The sequence below is a fragment of the Atractosteus spatula genome, chromosome 13, assembly GCF_055471065.1.
Source record: "Atractosteus spatula isolate fAtrSpa1 chromosome 13, fAtrSpa1.hap1, whole genome shotgun sequence".
NCBI lineage: Eukaryota > Metazoa > Chordata > Actinopteri > Semionotiformes > Lepisosteidae > Atractosteus > Atractosteus spatula.
Window position 1 is genome coordinate 34711993 of NC_142718.1, and position 13467 is coordinate 34725459.

General features: G+C 41.9%; 1 protein-coding gene across 5 annotated transcripts in view; it reads right to left on the reverse strand.

Annotated features, from left to right (window-relative positions):
- The window catches only part of map2 (microtubule-associated protein 2), a 91163-nt gene extending 80540 nt beyond the window's left edge, over positions 1-10623 (reverse strand). For all 5 annotated transcript variants that reach the window (XM_088930741.1, XM_088930739.1, XM_088930740.1 and 2 more), the window contains exons 1-2: positions 10508-10623; positions 10283-10359 (exon numbers count right to left, since the gene is read on the reverse strand). The gene's annotated coding sequence lies outside the window, so the exon portion shown is untranslated. The remainder of the gene's footprint in view (positions 1-10282; positions 10360-10507) is intronic.
- Between the last annotated feature and the right edge of the window lie 2844 nt (positions 10624-13467).

Consider the following 13467-nt stretch of genomic DNA (forward strand, 5'->3'; position numbering starts at 1 on the left):
AAACCTTAGCCCATCTAGCCTGCTTTTTTGTAATTAGTAGTTAATTGATCCATGGATCCCAATCATCTGTTTCTCAAAAGAAGCCTGGGTATTGGCTTCAACGATATCTTCCATACTCCCCCATCTCCAAAAACTAAAAACAAAAATGGCATCTGCTTAAGTGCCTTACCTGTCGCACTGATTAATGGTCACATAGCAATGCACTGGCTTGTTTACATTTAAATTTAAATTCAGGAGTCGAAAAAAACCCCAACATTTTATGCTGTGTTTCATTAGACTATTATTAACAAGGCCTGAAATTAAAAAAAAAATCTTGCTCTTTAAATTTTAAGAATGGTATTACTGACATTTCCCAAAGAGTGCAAAACCGTGAGGCCGCCACGTTATACAACAGTTTATCTGCAAGAGTTGGCAGATGTCACTGGGTCCTACAGCAGCAGAGACAATTCCTGAAATATTCTTTTGGTGAAGTGGATTTGGATCCTCTTGCCTATATATAGTCTTGAGGAAATAAGAAAGAAACTAATGTGGTGTGTATCGCCAGAAAATAGGACATCAATCATGGTCAAACGGTGATACTGCAAAGTCACAGCCTTGTCTGTGAAGAAGTGTGCCTGGGGCATTAGAGCTGGGAAGAGACAGATTTGCAGGGGAAGGGGGAGACGAAAAAGGACTGGCACACAGCTCACCCCACAAATTGACTAATTTATCAAAACCACATTTTGGTGCAGTCTCCATTTTGTCTTTTTGGGATATAATTATGCGAATTTCAGATAAGTGCAGCATCTAAATAACCCCCTTTTCTTTAAACAAGGCACACTGGTTAGCTTCACAGGCCTCAGGGATAATCTCAACAGCCTTCAGATCCTAAATGGAAACAGCTTTCCCAGAGAGGAAAGAAAACCTCATACGATTTTGGAAAGAGTCCTGGCGAAGAAACGACTTTTCATTCTCGTGATGAGGGGGACAGTCGATACCGTAAAATTCCTAATAGCAGAGGACACCAACAACAGTGCCACAATAAATTAATGGGTTATTGTTGCCAAACCGCGGTCTTTCTAAAAAACAGGCTTTTTTTTTCTCTATGACACAGGCACATTGGAGGCATATAAATCAGATTTGTTTAACTAGGAAGACTGTTTCAGTGGGTGTGGATGTCCTCTCATGCCATTGTTAAGGAACCACATGTTTTTCACCTGTTTCCCATGACAGATGCTTCTGAGCTGCAGATCGCTGGAGGACAGAAGTCTTTCTTGGGGGGACTTGGTCATTAATGAGTCCAAATCTCCCTGCAAGGTTTTTATGGGGTTAAACTGCTCACTATTAATCCATACGCCATCAGCTGCTTGGTGAACAGGCCTCACTGCTAGTGAGGGAGACTTTATGAAGTCCTTAAATTTTTAAACAGGAAGTCTTTAAAGATGAGGTGCTTACCATGGCTCAAGTGAGCTGAGCTGTAGGTCCTACCATTGCTAGTGTTCATTATAATTAATAATTCACACAGAACTCTCAGCAGAATCCCTTCCTCCACAGAGCAGACTCTACCCATCTCATGCATAATGAATAAAAAAATAATACTGTTTATTAAAAACTCACTGTGTGTTTGAGGTTTTTACTGTGGCTGGACACACACATCTTAGAAAGCAGTGTTCTCGTTAATCTAGCTCCTTGAATCGTGTTAAACCCACGAGAAATGCTACCATGCTATTGTGTTTTTAGAAACTGCAGTGTCAAGAAAGACATGACCTCAAGATATGAGGCAGTTGTCTTCTTTTTCTTACCTAATGTATACACTCTCAAAAAGAACATCCCTTTTCCAGAATACATCATACAACTGAATATATCAGAATTATATTACTCTATGATATGCCCAGTAAAGCAAAGGTGAAGTAATACATCATAACAAATTGGTTTTACTTTAAATTAGAAGATACAGACTAAGAAGAGAACTATGGTAAGAAGAGCTACCAAGTCATAAAGTTCTCTTTTTCTTATGTTTCGCATCACAGGTGCTGAGTCCAGGTTTTAATAGGCATTTACTGTCTTTCCACATCACAGCACAAACAGTTTCAACTGAACAGAAACTACATTAGCTTTTAAAGACTGTAAAAAAATACAAGATCTGCAACCATAACCAACAGGCTGGTGAGGTTTTGCACTGGACCCATTTCATACTTCTATAAATATATGTTTTTCGCATCTGAGGTAGCTGCTGGAACAATCTACTTACTAAACACACAACAAATAGAGGCCAAAGCCCCTATAACAAGCCTGTTCACACGCTGCGGAGGCCTGTGAACCGTGCTGTTGATAGTGCTGGGAGATCTTATAACAGCCATGCTGATATGCGAGCTCAGCCCAGCAGGAGTAGCACAGTGATAAGTGCTGGAGGTACAGGCATCAGCAGAAAAGTGCGCACAATCTGGCTCAGAATGCACTTTCACTTGTGCAGTATTCTCATCACATTCCTCTTACAGCTGACTTCTCAACGGAACACTACTGACACTCTTGGGAATTTTACATATAATCAATATTATGGGTAGCACGGTGGCATAGTGGTTAGCATTGCTGCTTAGAAGCACAGGGGTCCTGGGTTCAATGCCAGAACTGGCGTATTATCTGTGTGGAGTTTGTATGTTCTCCCCATGTTCACAAGGGTTTCCTCCAGGTGCTCCAGTCTCCTTCCACCGCCCAATGCCATTCTGGCAAAATTGGCCCTATGTGTAAGTGTGTGACCTGTGATGGACTGGTGTCCTGTCTACAGTGACTTGTGTCCTTTGCTTGCTGAGCTAGGCTTCAGCTCCTCCACGACCATGAATTTGGAAGAAGCGTTTAGCAAAATAGATAGATGGATAGTCAACATTTCTCTAAAATGCAAATAAATGTCTATACTATAAGGTCATGGTTACCAGCTGCCTCAACTTAAAGGTAAACAATGCTGACCCTGATAAGTATTGGGATAGGAGACCTCTAAGAAAAAACAGATTTCTGAGTGGTGTTGGTGAACCAGTAGATGGTGATCTGCTAGAATTTCCAAACCAAGGCCGGAGACACTGTGCTGTCCTTCAGATGAGACGTTAAGCTGAGATTCTTGCTCATTTAGGATCTCAGGATACTTTTTGAGCAGAGATGTTAACTTCAATGCCCTGCCTACAGTATACTCAGCTCAGGGCATGCACAACAACAACATCCCAAGTGAAATTACATGTACAGCTTTGATGCAGCATATTAACTAGGCATCTTCCAAACCTTTTACTTAGTGCTAAATGTGCTCCATGATTTCTAACATCTAATAAATTAATTTCTGAAAGCTATCTTAATGTGAAAACTCACATTCTCACTAGCCCCCCCAACTAAAAAATAATGAGGAATATCAAATGATCAGTTTATGACACATTTAACACTTCACAATAAAAAGTATGCAAGCAACACAGAATATGATATGAGATACAGTAACTTACATGTAAGTAATGATATTTATTTTGTTTTATTCGGGTGGCTGTTAGACAATTATATCACTTAACACAACCTGAGGGGAACATGCAGAGTCTCAGCTAGAAGAGTGATAGATCCAGGTTATTGTTCCAGCTAGGGATCCACAACTTCCTGATTTAAAAGTGAGGATAAATTTAAAAAGCGAGAAGGACTGTCAATAAATAAATGAACATTGTTAATTAAACCTCCTCAGGGAAAGCGGCAATGCAAAGCAAGAGCTGTATTTGGCTCTTACACAATGTTCTGTGAGAATTAATGATGAAACAGGCCTTCAGTAATGTGATGGATTAAAAGGTTATCAGACTGACAGGCAGTTCAATTACCACTTCACATTACACCTCAGCTCCTCGACACTCCTCATCTCTGATGCTTGTTCTAACCTCTTACTCAGCACAAAATAAGAATATTTCACTCTGCCCTTTGGAAAGAAGTGACAGAGAGGCTGTGCTAAAAGATTATATATACAGTAAGAGTAGGTCTACCTGGCACTGCATCACCAAGCAAATGTTCGTACTTGAGCTTTGGATATTCAAAATGTAACGAAGCGTTCTTTCCGGACCCTATGCAGACGACACTATCCGGGGTAGAGTGGGGGGGAAAACACGGGAGGAAAAGCATGCAGGATACGGGAATTAAACAGGGAGGTGTGTCCATGGTGTGCTGGTGGTCGAGGGAGGTGTGGCCAAGTCAAACAATCCAGAGAGGAATCAAAAGGGGAATCCAAGACAGAGCGAAAGTCCAAAGCCGGGCGGTCCATCCAAGATGAACAGGATAAAAACAAGAACCGGTTCGGGACCGGCACGGGAACGGGAACAGGAACAAATACAGGAACGGGGCCAGGCGCTTCCAGGTCCCGGACTCGCCTGGTACGGAAACCAGAGCAGAGCCCGGAACAGAGTGGGCGTCTGGCTTTTAAGGTGGGCTGGAATGAGCCTGGAACAGGGGGCAGGTGCACAAAATCAAGTCTGAAGTGAAAGAGCCGGAGCGCCCTTAAGGGGGAGGGACTACAATCGTGACACAAAACTAATATAAACACTACAGATGACACTTAGGAGGCACCTACAGTATGTGAGATGAAAAGCATCATGTCTTAAAATACCTCTACAGTATGTATTTTCTTTATGAAGAGAACAAATGGCTCACACTGTGATTAAGTTTTTCTCTGCCAATCTGGGACACTTTCTGCTGGAAAAATAGGTCAAAACCTGATGCTTCCAGCTGAGGTTAGCATACACAGCATTTTCACACTGCAGCCTCCCTTCAGCTTCCAGAAATCCATAACATTTCAACTGCAGATCTCTTCACACTTTCTGCCTAGAGGAAGCAAGCTTTTGACGATTCCTGTAGCTGCCCCCTACAGCTGTATCCAGGGATTTACTGAACGGATCTGGAGTTCACGGCTGTATTCCACCTCAGCATCTTGTAAAAACAGTCGAAATCTACCTGCTACCTGTACAGGATTGCAGGAGAAGTGGGAATCTGAAGAGGGGAGTAAAATTTTGCGAACTTTTTGCAGAGCTCTGCTCTGGAGCCATCATGCTGGGACCAGGTTCTTCCTCATCAGGCTGTGCCACCTTTCCTAGAGACACCAGTACTGCCTGAGCATGAATGTTTAATGTGGGCTGGATTCCCCTCCTCTCATTCGCCACATTAGAGAGATCGGCAGGCACACAGCACGTCCAGCCTGAGTCTGGGCAGCAGGCATTGGAAGTATCCTGCAGATCCCTCCTAACTTGACTGTGTCCCTGGCACAGCCTCAGCCCTGTGCCGACAGAGCTGAAAATGGAGTGTGCAAGGACAGCACCAAGCCCCGGGCCACACAGCACAGGCTCCAGCTGACTCTCGGCTTCATATAGAGCAAGCACAAAGGGGCAAAGCAGGCTTGCCTGCCTGTCACGTAGCAGCCTGGGAGTACACACAGCTCTCTCTGCCCATCCCAACCAGAAGGATTACTGCACTGCCTCGTGCCAAAATCAACACAGAATTTTGACAAAAATCGTAAAAGAAAGCCAGAAAAGAAGAACACTTTTCTGTGTAGAAAGCAAATCTGCACATACAATATGTGGCTCAGAAAATCCAAATGAAAAAAAAAGAATGAAACGTTCGTATATATTTTAGGATGGCTGACAGCTATGTTTTAAGTGCGTGAACATATCCAACAATGTATTTGGTAACCAAATGTATTTGGTTCTGATCACCATACGGAGGGAAGGACAGAGATGCTTTGCAGAAGGACATCGAGACTTATTCTCAGACTGAAGAGCATAAATCATGATGACAGACTGAAGGGGCTAAATAATTTTCCTGTTATTTGATGAGGGTTTAGTGGTAGGTTGATTCAAAAAGAACAAATTAATTATTTCATTATGCTGAATTCATCAAGTCCATTTAGCACTGATAGAGGAGAAAATCATTTTTATACATGATTTTGATCTCAATGTAATTTGAATATTCAAGACTGAGACATGGAGAGTTATTTAGATTTAGGCTTCATAATCCATTTTCTCTGGATTTCATCTCGGTGGAGCCCTCGGTTACTTAGTGGAAACATGAATTGAGCTTAGAACTGACTTAGTTTTTAAGCTGACTTCAGCTTTTAAAAGATTACTGATGTCGATTTAACAAGTACCTGGAAGATGCCAACTGTTTCAATTAAAAAGCAATTTTAAAAGTGTTATCAAGCAAATGATCAATTTAATTAATGGTTTAAACTCGTAACTTAGCAGCATCCCAGGTGGCACAACCAGTAAAGAGCAGGCTGAGCTCTACAATCGCGGGTTCGAGTCTGGGTCATGTAACTAGGCGACTGTGACAGAAGTTCCTGAAGCAGCGACACACAACTGGCTGAGTACTGCCGTGGGACTAGTCTCCAAGGGCACTCACAGTGACACAGCAATCTGTAGGTATGCATTGCTGACTGTGAGGGAGAGACCTCTCCTCCAATCAGCACTCACTCTAAGGGTAGCTGTGTAGCCTCTAACCTGTTAAAGCACAAGTGGCCCGAAGGTGGGCGGGGCAGACGACTCTGCCTACCCTTCCTCATGCTCTCATGTGGGAGGTCACAGGGACTGTAGCTGTGACCCAAGAAATGAACAACACAAAACTGCCTATTGCACACACAGTATGTGGGTATCAAGCCTATTCTTTTATTTCTTCGGTGGAAAAAGTAACCTCCGAAATATGCAACATTAAAAAACAGAACTTATGAGAATCGATGTGCATTGTATACCAAAGATCAGGAATGAAGTGAATGCTTTGGGGCACTTGCTTAGTTTTCCAGGATTTTTATTTTGCAACTCAAGGTGGCTGCAACTTGCTCTAAAAGTAAGAATATCAGTAAAGACTGAACAATATATATACGTTTCTGGCTTGCGTGGCATGTTTTGGTATACAGTATAAAAGGGTTTAACAGGATTCTAATCTTTTTTACATCTGTGAGCAAAAGAAATGGCATCTGTCAACGAATACATCTTTAACCTTTTACAAAAAAGCCATTGCCTTAGCAGGCAGTCAGACAAGCAAAAAGACAGACAGACACCATACAAGAGGGAAATGTGATTTAATGTATGCAATGCAGTTCATTAGACCTTTTTGTCTAGGATGCTCCCAATTAAAATAAGTAGTTTCACATGTGAATGGCCATGCCGGGATTTTCTGTGTCTCCCTGCCTGTTCTGCTTTTGTCTGAAGGCTCTGTTACTTAAAGCACACTAAGCCTGGCAGCTTTCTGCCCTGTCAGCCCCCATCACTGGAATTATGTTGTTCGGTCTGCAAAATAAAAACCTTGCCTCCGACAATCTAAAATAAGCTCTTCAGAAATGCATTGCTTCTTGCACGGCTTGATTCGATAGGCAGTCTGGGGGTTTGACTTTCACATGTCCAAGCACTGCTTACAAATTCTGAAAATGAACTCTGTCACGCTGTGTTTGAGTGATTACCATTCACTTCCCCCCATACATGATCTGTTCTTTCGGGAATTAAAGACACGCACAAAGATGATGAATCTCACACTCATTCAATACACACATGAAATTCTGCAGTACGCAGAATGCATAAAGAACTCAGAGAGCCAAGCAAAATTAAAGATCTGCAAGGCCCCCTGTCAACCAGGTAACATCTGTTGACTCATTTAGCTACTCATTTGCACCCTCCATTTTCCCATGTTGTATGACTAAGATTGTGCTATCAATCATCTGCTGTGCCAACATCCCTCTGTGAGTGCAGATGTTCTTCCTCAAACATACGGATTCCCAGTTTCTTAGAGATCCTGGCCATTCCCAGTATCAGTATCTACTAGCAATGCCCATACATAATGGACATATGATGTCTGGATCTGGATTTTCTCTTTCCACAAACTACCCATCTAAACCATCTACCATGGATTCAACAGTTTACCTTCAGAGAAAAACTAGAACTCAGCAAATGGATTGCTCTTTAAGCTGCTACTACTCATCCCCATGACCATTTCAGTAGATGTTAAAGAAACGTTACAATGTATCGAAGCATGGTAAATTAAAAATATATCCTTTATTTAGTATAAAGTAACAAAACATCGCAATTCACAGTGTATGAGAGTTTTAATTCCTTTACACTGAAAACAGCTTGAAGGCCAAGAAACACAAAAAGAGATTATCTTTCCATTTACTCACGCAATACAAAGCTCTTGTTCTGGAAGTAGAGTACGATTTAATTAGTCAGGCAGGAGAGAGAGAAAGAAAAACGATAAGGTTAGGTGTAGCAGGCCATTAATCTGAATCTATTACTGCAGTTCATTTTTCATACAGATAAACAGAAAGAAATCATTGGCTGTATGCCACCTATTTATTAAGGGGAGCCCACTGCCAACTGGTATCCTATCTACAGTATAGCAGCCACAGTCACTGATGGTCTGTCAGTGTGATTGGTCTGTAGTATGCTAGGAGGATAGATCCATTGAGTGAGAGTGAGAAGGCTCTCAGTTCATTACCTGGTGTAAACCACAGCTACTTTCATTTGTCCACAAAATGTACGCAACACTATTGTGGGACACATTCATGCTGTACTGAGCGTGATTCCATGTTATTAAACAAATTAGACATTTAAATGTGAAGAGCGTTCAAAGAGTCAAATAAATACATCGGACTAGAAGCTGGAAGACAGGGATCTTGACATTACTTTTGATATTGATATTGATATTACTCCTGGTTTGCATCATTTCTTACTGCAAAATCAAAACTGATCATAGCTACTTTTTTAAGAAAATACTTTTTAAACACTGCACACTGCTCAATAGTGAAGACTATATGGAGCCTACAATCAAATTGCATATTGTCTCATGTTTTATAACGCTGCAAGTTTTATTTCATTAACGGAAAGCTTAAAGAGGCAAGGCTTTACTTGAACATAAGAGACAACAAAGGTATGGGGTGAATAAGAAGTGCCTGAGGTCACTGGCATTAAGTGCAGAGCAATGCTCTGCCAAATGACATCATAAAGTACCAACTGCTGAAGGACTACTTGCTATCGTGTCAAAAAAGAGGGAAGTCATTTTGGTGTAGAATAGCATCATTTCATTGCTAATGAAAGGTTTGCTTGTTAAAAGCAGAGGCAACGGCAACCCTGTAGCAACTCAATGAGCATTTGAGCATGCATCCCACCAGCTCATCCCTAGACAGAGTTTTACGGAGTGATTATTCCTATCCTAGGCTTACAGAATGAGCACATTCCAATAGGGGCAGAGATACATAAACAGCTTTTACTTTACACTGGAAAGGATATGTCATTTTGCCTCAGATTTTCAGGAAAAAACAAAACAAAACAAAACAGAAAAGGGATCTTCTCCTTTGAAAGCAGAACAATTACATCGACCGCTCATTTAAACACTGCACCGCCTAGCGGAAAGACCTGCTGTCGAAGACCCTGCAAGTCAATATTATCTGTTCAGCCATTAAATTTGCATCAGGCATATTTTGTTGTTTTTTTTATTCTGAAGTTTGTTAAGCACTCCATGCTGACTCATGGCTGAGATCCGTTACCACTGAAATAATTTCAGCAAGGGAAGCAGGTCAGACTCTAACCAAAATTACTCCCATTGATTAAGACATTGGAAATTGTGCTCAATAACAGTTCACACTCATACCAGTTAAGCTTTCTTTTCTTAAAAAAATAATCATACCTTAAGGGTGTTACTGCCAATTCAGACACCAGCACCCAGGCTGATTTCTGTCACTGTCTTGCTGTCGTACCGGTTGAATAATCAGTGGTGTCTAGACATACACCATCTACCGGCTCCCATCATCAAGCTACAGCCTAAATTACATGGAAGTATTTGGATTTCTATTCAGTTAAGTGACAATGGAGCAGCTGAGCACAAGGGCTTTTGTAAAAAATGAATAAACAGAAAATAAATAAAGAAAGACATAATTCCTGCAGCATTTTATTAAAAAGCATCCACCCCCCCCTCCACCTCACCATCACCACGACCACTGGTGGTCTCCAGACACAAACCCACAAGAGTGAATTTGCTGACAACAGCAAAGGGAACGCAATGAACTTATGAATTGACCCCCCAAGCGGAGGCGATGGATTAGGAAATGCTAAGGTATCCGAGGGAGACAACGGGGAGCATAGCAACGAGTTTTACATTCGAGCTGGACCGCTCCACCTAACAAAAGACAGCAGGGGCTACAATGCATTGGTGGGATCAACATACAGTACAATGACGCAGCATCTCTGCAACAGAAAGACAAAGGGGGGGGAAAAGAGATGGAAGAATAGGAGAATGACAGTTAGGAGAAGCAGAAGCTTACCTGCTCGCTGGCTGGCTGGAACAGAAATGGACAAGAGCTTCAGATCAGGAAGGAAGGAGGGAGAACGTCTGGGAGACCTGCAGAAGACGGGCGAAAAAGGAAGGCAGGTTAAAATGATGTGAAAGCAAAGCATTCCTCAAATTTTCTCCTGTCTGCGGACTGCCGCTGTCAGAGATAAAGCCATCTCAGCCTCCCCCACACACAGGACCCAGCGTCCTGCCTTACCTCCGAGCACTGTCATAGGAACTGCTGCGCCGCTACAGAACAAGAGAGCTGGTTTTTTTCCTCTGTTGCACATGCTGTCTGCAAGCTGCAAGCCAGCCAGTGTCTGGTGCAAGAGAGGGGAGGAGGAAGAGAGAGGGAGGGAGGAGAGGGAGGGGGTGTGAGTGTGCGTGTGCGCATTTGGTACTGGCTGTGCTGGGGTGGTATTGTAATGAGGGTAGCAAATGAAAAAACAGCCTCCAGGATGGTATTTAATCAGAGAGACGGGGGTGAAGAGAGCAAAGGGGGTGAAAATAAAGGGACTCAAGCCCTTCTAGAAATTTCCTAGGCTGGAGATTAAGCTAGAGCCCAACCCACCAGCGCTGCATTTTGCCACTGCAATTCACTGCCTGGGATGCTGAAACTCCAGCTCCCTCTGGCTGACGTTCTGTCTCCCTGCTAGGCTTGCTTGCCCGTCAGGGCTTTTAATTGCAATCACTGGAGATCCTCATTAGATGCAGGCTGACCAGGGAGGGTGGGGAACACCTCTGCAAATTGAAGGAAGACCTGGTTTCAGCTGCAAAAGAAACAGCTACAGCATCTCTTCCCCAAGAATCTTCCATTACACCTTCAGGCTAGCACTTCATATGATAATCAAAGTGGATATAGAGTCTATCAGCACCCTGCTCCCTGTCCGGGCCTTTTGACACCCAGACGTAATTCTAAAATGACACCCTTGGCGGAGCGGTGGCTCTGTGGCTAAGTATCTGTGCCTATGGCTGGACGTTTTTGGGTTCAAATCCCATGGTCGGCAGAGGATTCCTACTCAGTTGGGCCCCTGAGCAAGGCCCTTAACCCAGCTGCTCAAGGGGCGCTGTACAATGGCTGACCCTGCGCTCTGACCCCAGGCTTCTCTCTCCCTGTCTGTGTCTCATGGAGAGCAAGCTGGGGTATGCGAAAAAGACAAATTCCTAATGCAAGAAATTGTATAGGGCTAATAAAGTGATCTGATCTTTTCACTTCAATACATTTACTGGAGGTCCCTTATTTCCACAACTTGCTACACCCTTGGAAGCACAAACGCGTAAAAACCCTACTTGTGATAGAACAAAAATTTAAACATGCTGGCCTAATCCACTGAATAATAAACAGGAATTTATTAATTAGCTTATTTTTTTACAAAACATTGATTTTGTTTTGGCTGGAGATGGACAATGGAAGCAATGTATTGTTAATAAACATACTAAAACATAATGACAGAACGACTGATTTTTACCTCGTAGTCAAAACAATGAAAAGCTCATGGTTTGTCATGTCTTCTTTATTAAAGAGTGAATTTGTTAAGAGTTTGCAAGGGGGAATTAAAGTCAGAATCCTTTAATTCCCTGCATTTAAATCAGGGATTTTCAACTTCTCTCAGCAGAGGGATAATTGCAGTGTTTCAAAGCTCATTTCCATGCATACATGACAGTAATACAAGAGTCCATGAATATCTAGGCCATTAACCTTTGTTTTAGGTTGAGGAATATCTGGAGTAACTCAGATTGTAATGATTATAATTCTCAGCACAGGTTAAGAGACATTTTTACTTTCAAATACATAACGAACAAATCTGCAGAAAAGTAGGGAAAAAGTTAAGTAAAAGATGCCAGAAAAACATTTTGGAATGTTTGCATAAAGTCATTCTTTTTAATATATTAAAAGTTATATTAATTTGTGATGATGTCAAACTATCTATTGATAATTTAGCTCCTACCTTCACTCAGCTCATTCTTTTTGCTTATTCTTCCCCTTGGTACTCAAACCAGCTGCACTTTCTGAAGGTCAACATCTTGAGCACTGGTGGAGGAGACTGTTTTCCTACAAATTTTATGAACAACATCAGTAGCCCAAATAGGGATTTGCTTAAGCTACCAGATCCTCCTTCAAATGATCAGCTGCTGACTTCACCATTTTGTCATCACATTGACCACAACCACTTTTGTTATTACAGGTTCGTGATTCTCTCATAGAACTACGGTGAACTCTGACTGGTAGTTAAAACTACCTGCTACCACTACCTGCATTCTGGACCCAATTTCTATATCCGTAGTCAAATCTAGCTTCTCTGTCTATTTGTTACTAAGCTTATTAATCAGTCTTTGCAAAATCTGTTCTTGTACCTTTGGGATAGAGGTCCCTTGATATTATATCTGTGTTAAAAAGAACATCTGGTGTGATCTAACTAATGGGCACACAGTGAGTGACAGACTTTTCATGCACAGCAACACAAATTTTGGAATTTTCTGCACAAATCCTTTAGAGTGACTGGATATATTTTTTTCAAACTCAACTGATCTTTTTACAGAGGCTTTTAATTTTCTAAATAATGTTTTTTTTTTACTCTCAGCTTTATTTGGTTGGTGTGTACTACTGCACAGTGCTCTGAGCCTTCTGAAAAGCGGTGATGAATACAATGTATAACTAACAGCATTATTTAGATTCAGTAGTAGCCAGGAGCACACAGGCGAACGTACAACCATTGTATAGACCCTAATTAATGAAATTCTCAATGTGAACAAAGGGGTAACCCACAGAAAATCTCCTGCAGTAATCAAAGACCTGACTGATTCCTCTTTCTCTATTAGGAAGTCTTAAGGAAGGTGGGCTTTCAATGGACACCCAGTTAGCTTCCAGACTGAGTGTGCATGTGAGCTTCAAGGTCTGTTCACGTGGTACTGTAGATGACTCTGTTTTTACACTTCCAAATCTTGAACATACTGGAAGTGTTTGTGAATTTAAAAGCACATGCACGCTTTTAAGTGCATCCATGTCCATTTGTGGCAGAAATTCATACTATTTGTGCATTTCTTTATTAATGAGCTGTATCTCTTAGTGGACTGGCTCTTTCTGAAACAGAACAAAGAACTGGCTGCACTATTGATTCTGCCCTCCCGCTGTACACATACATACATCAAAGCTCATGCTGCACTGCATATGGGGGC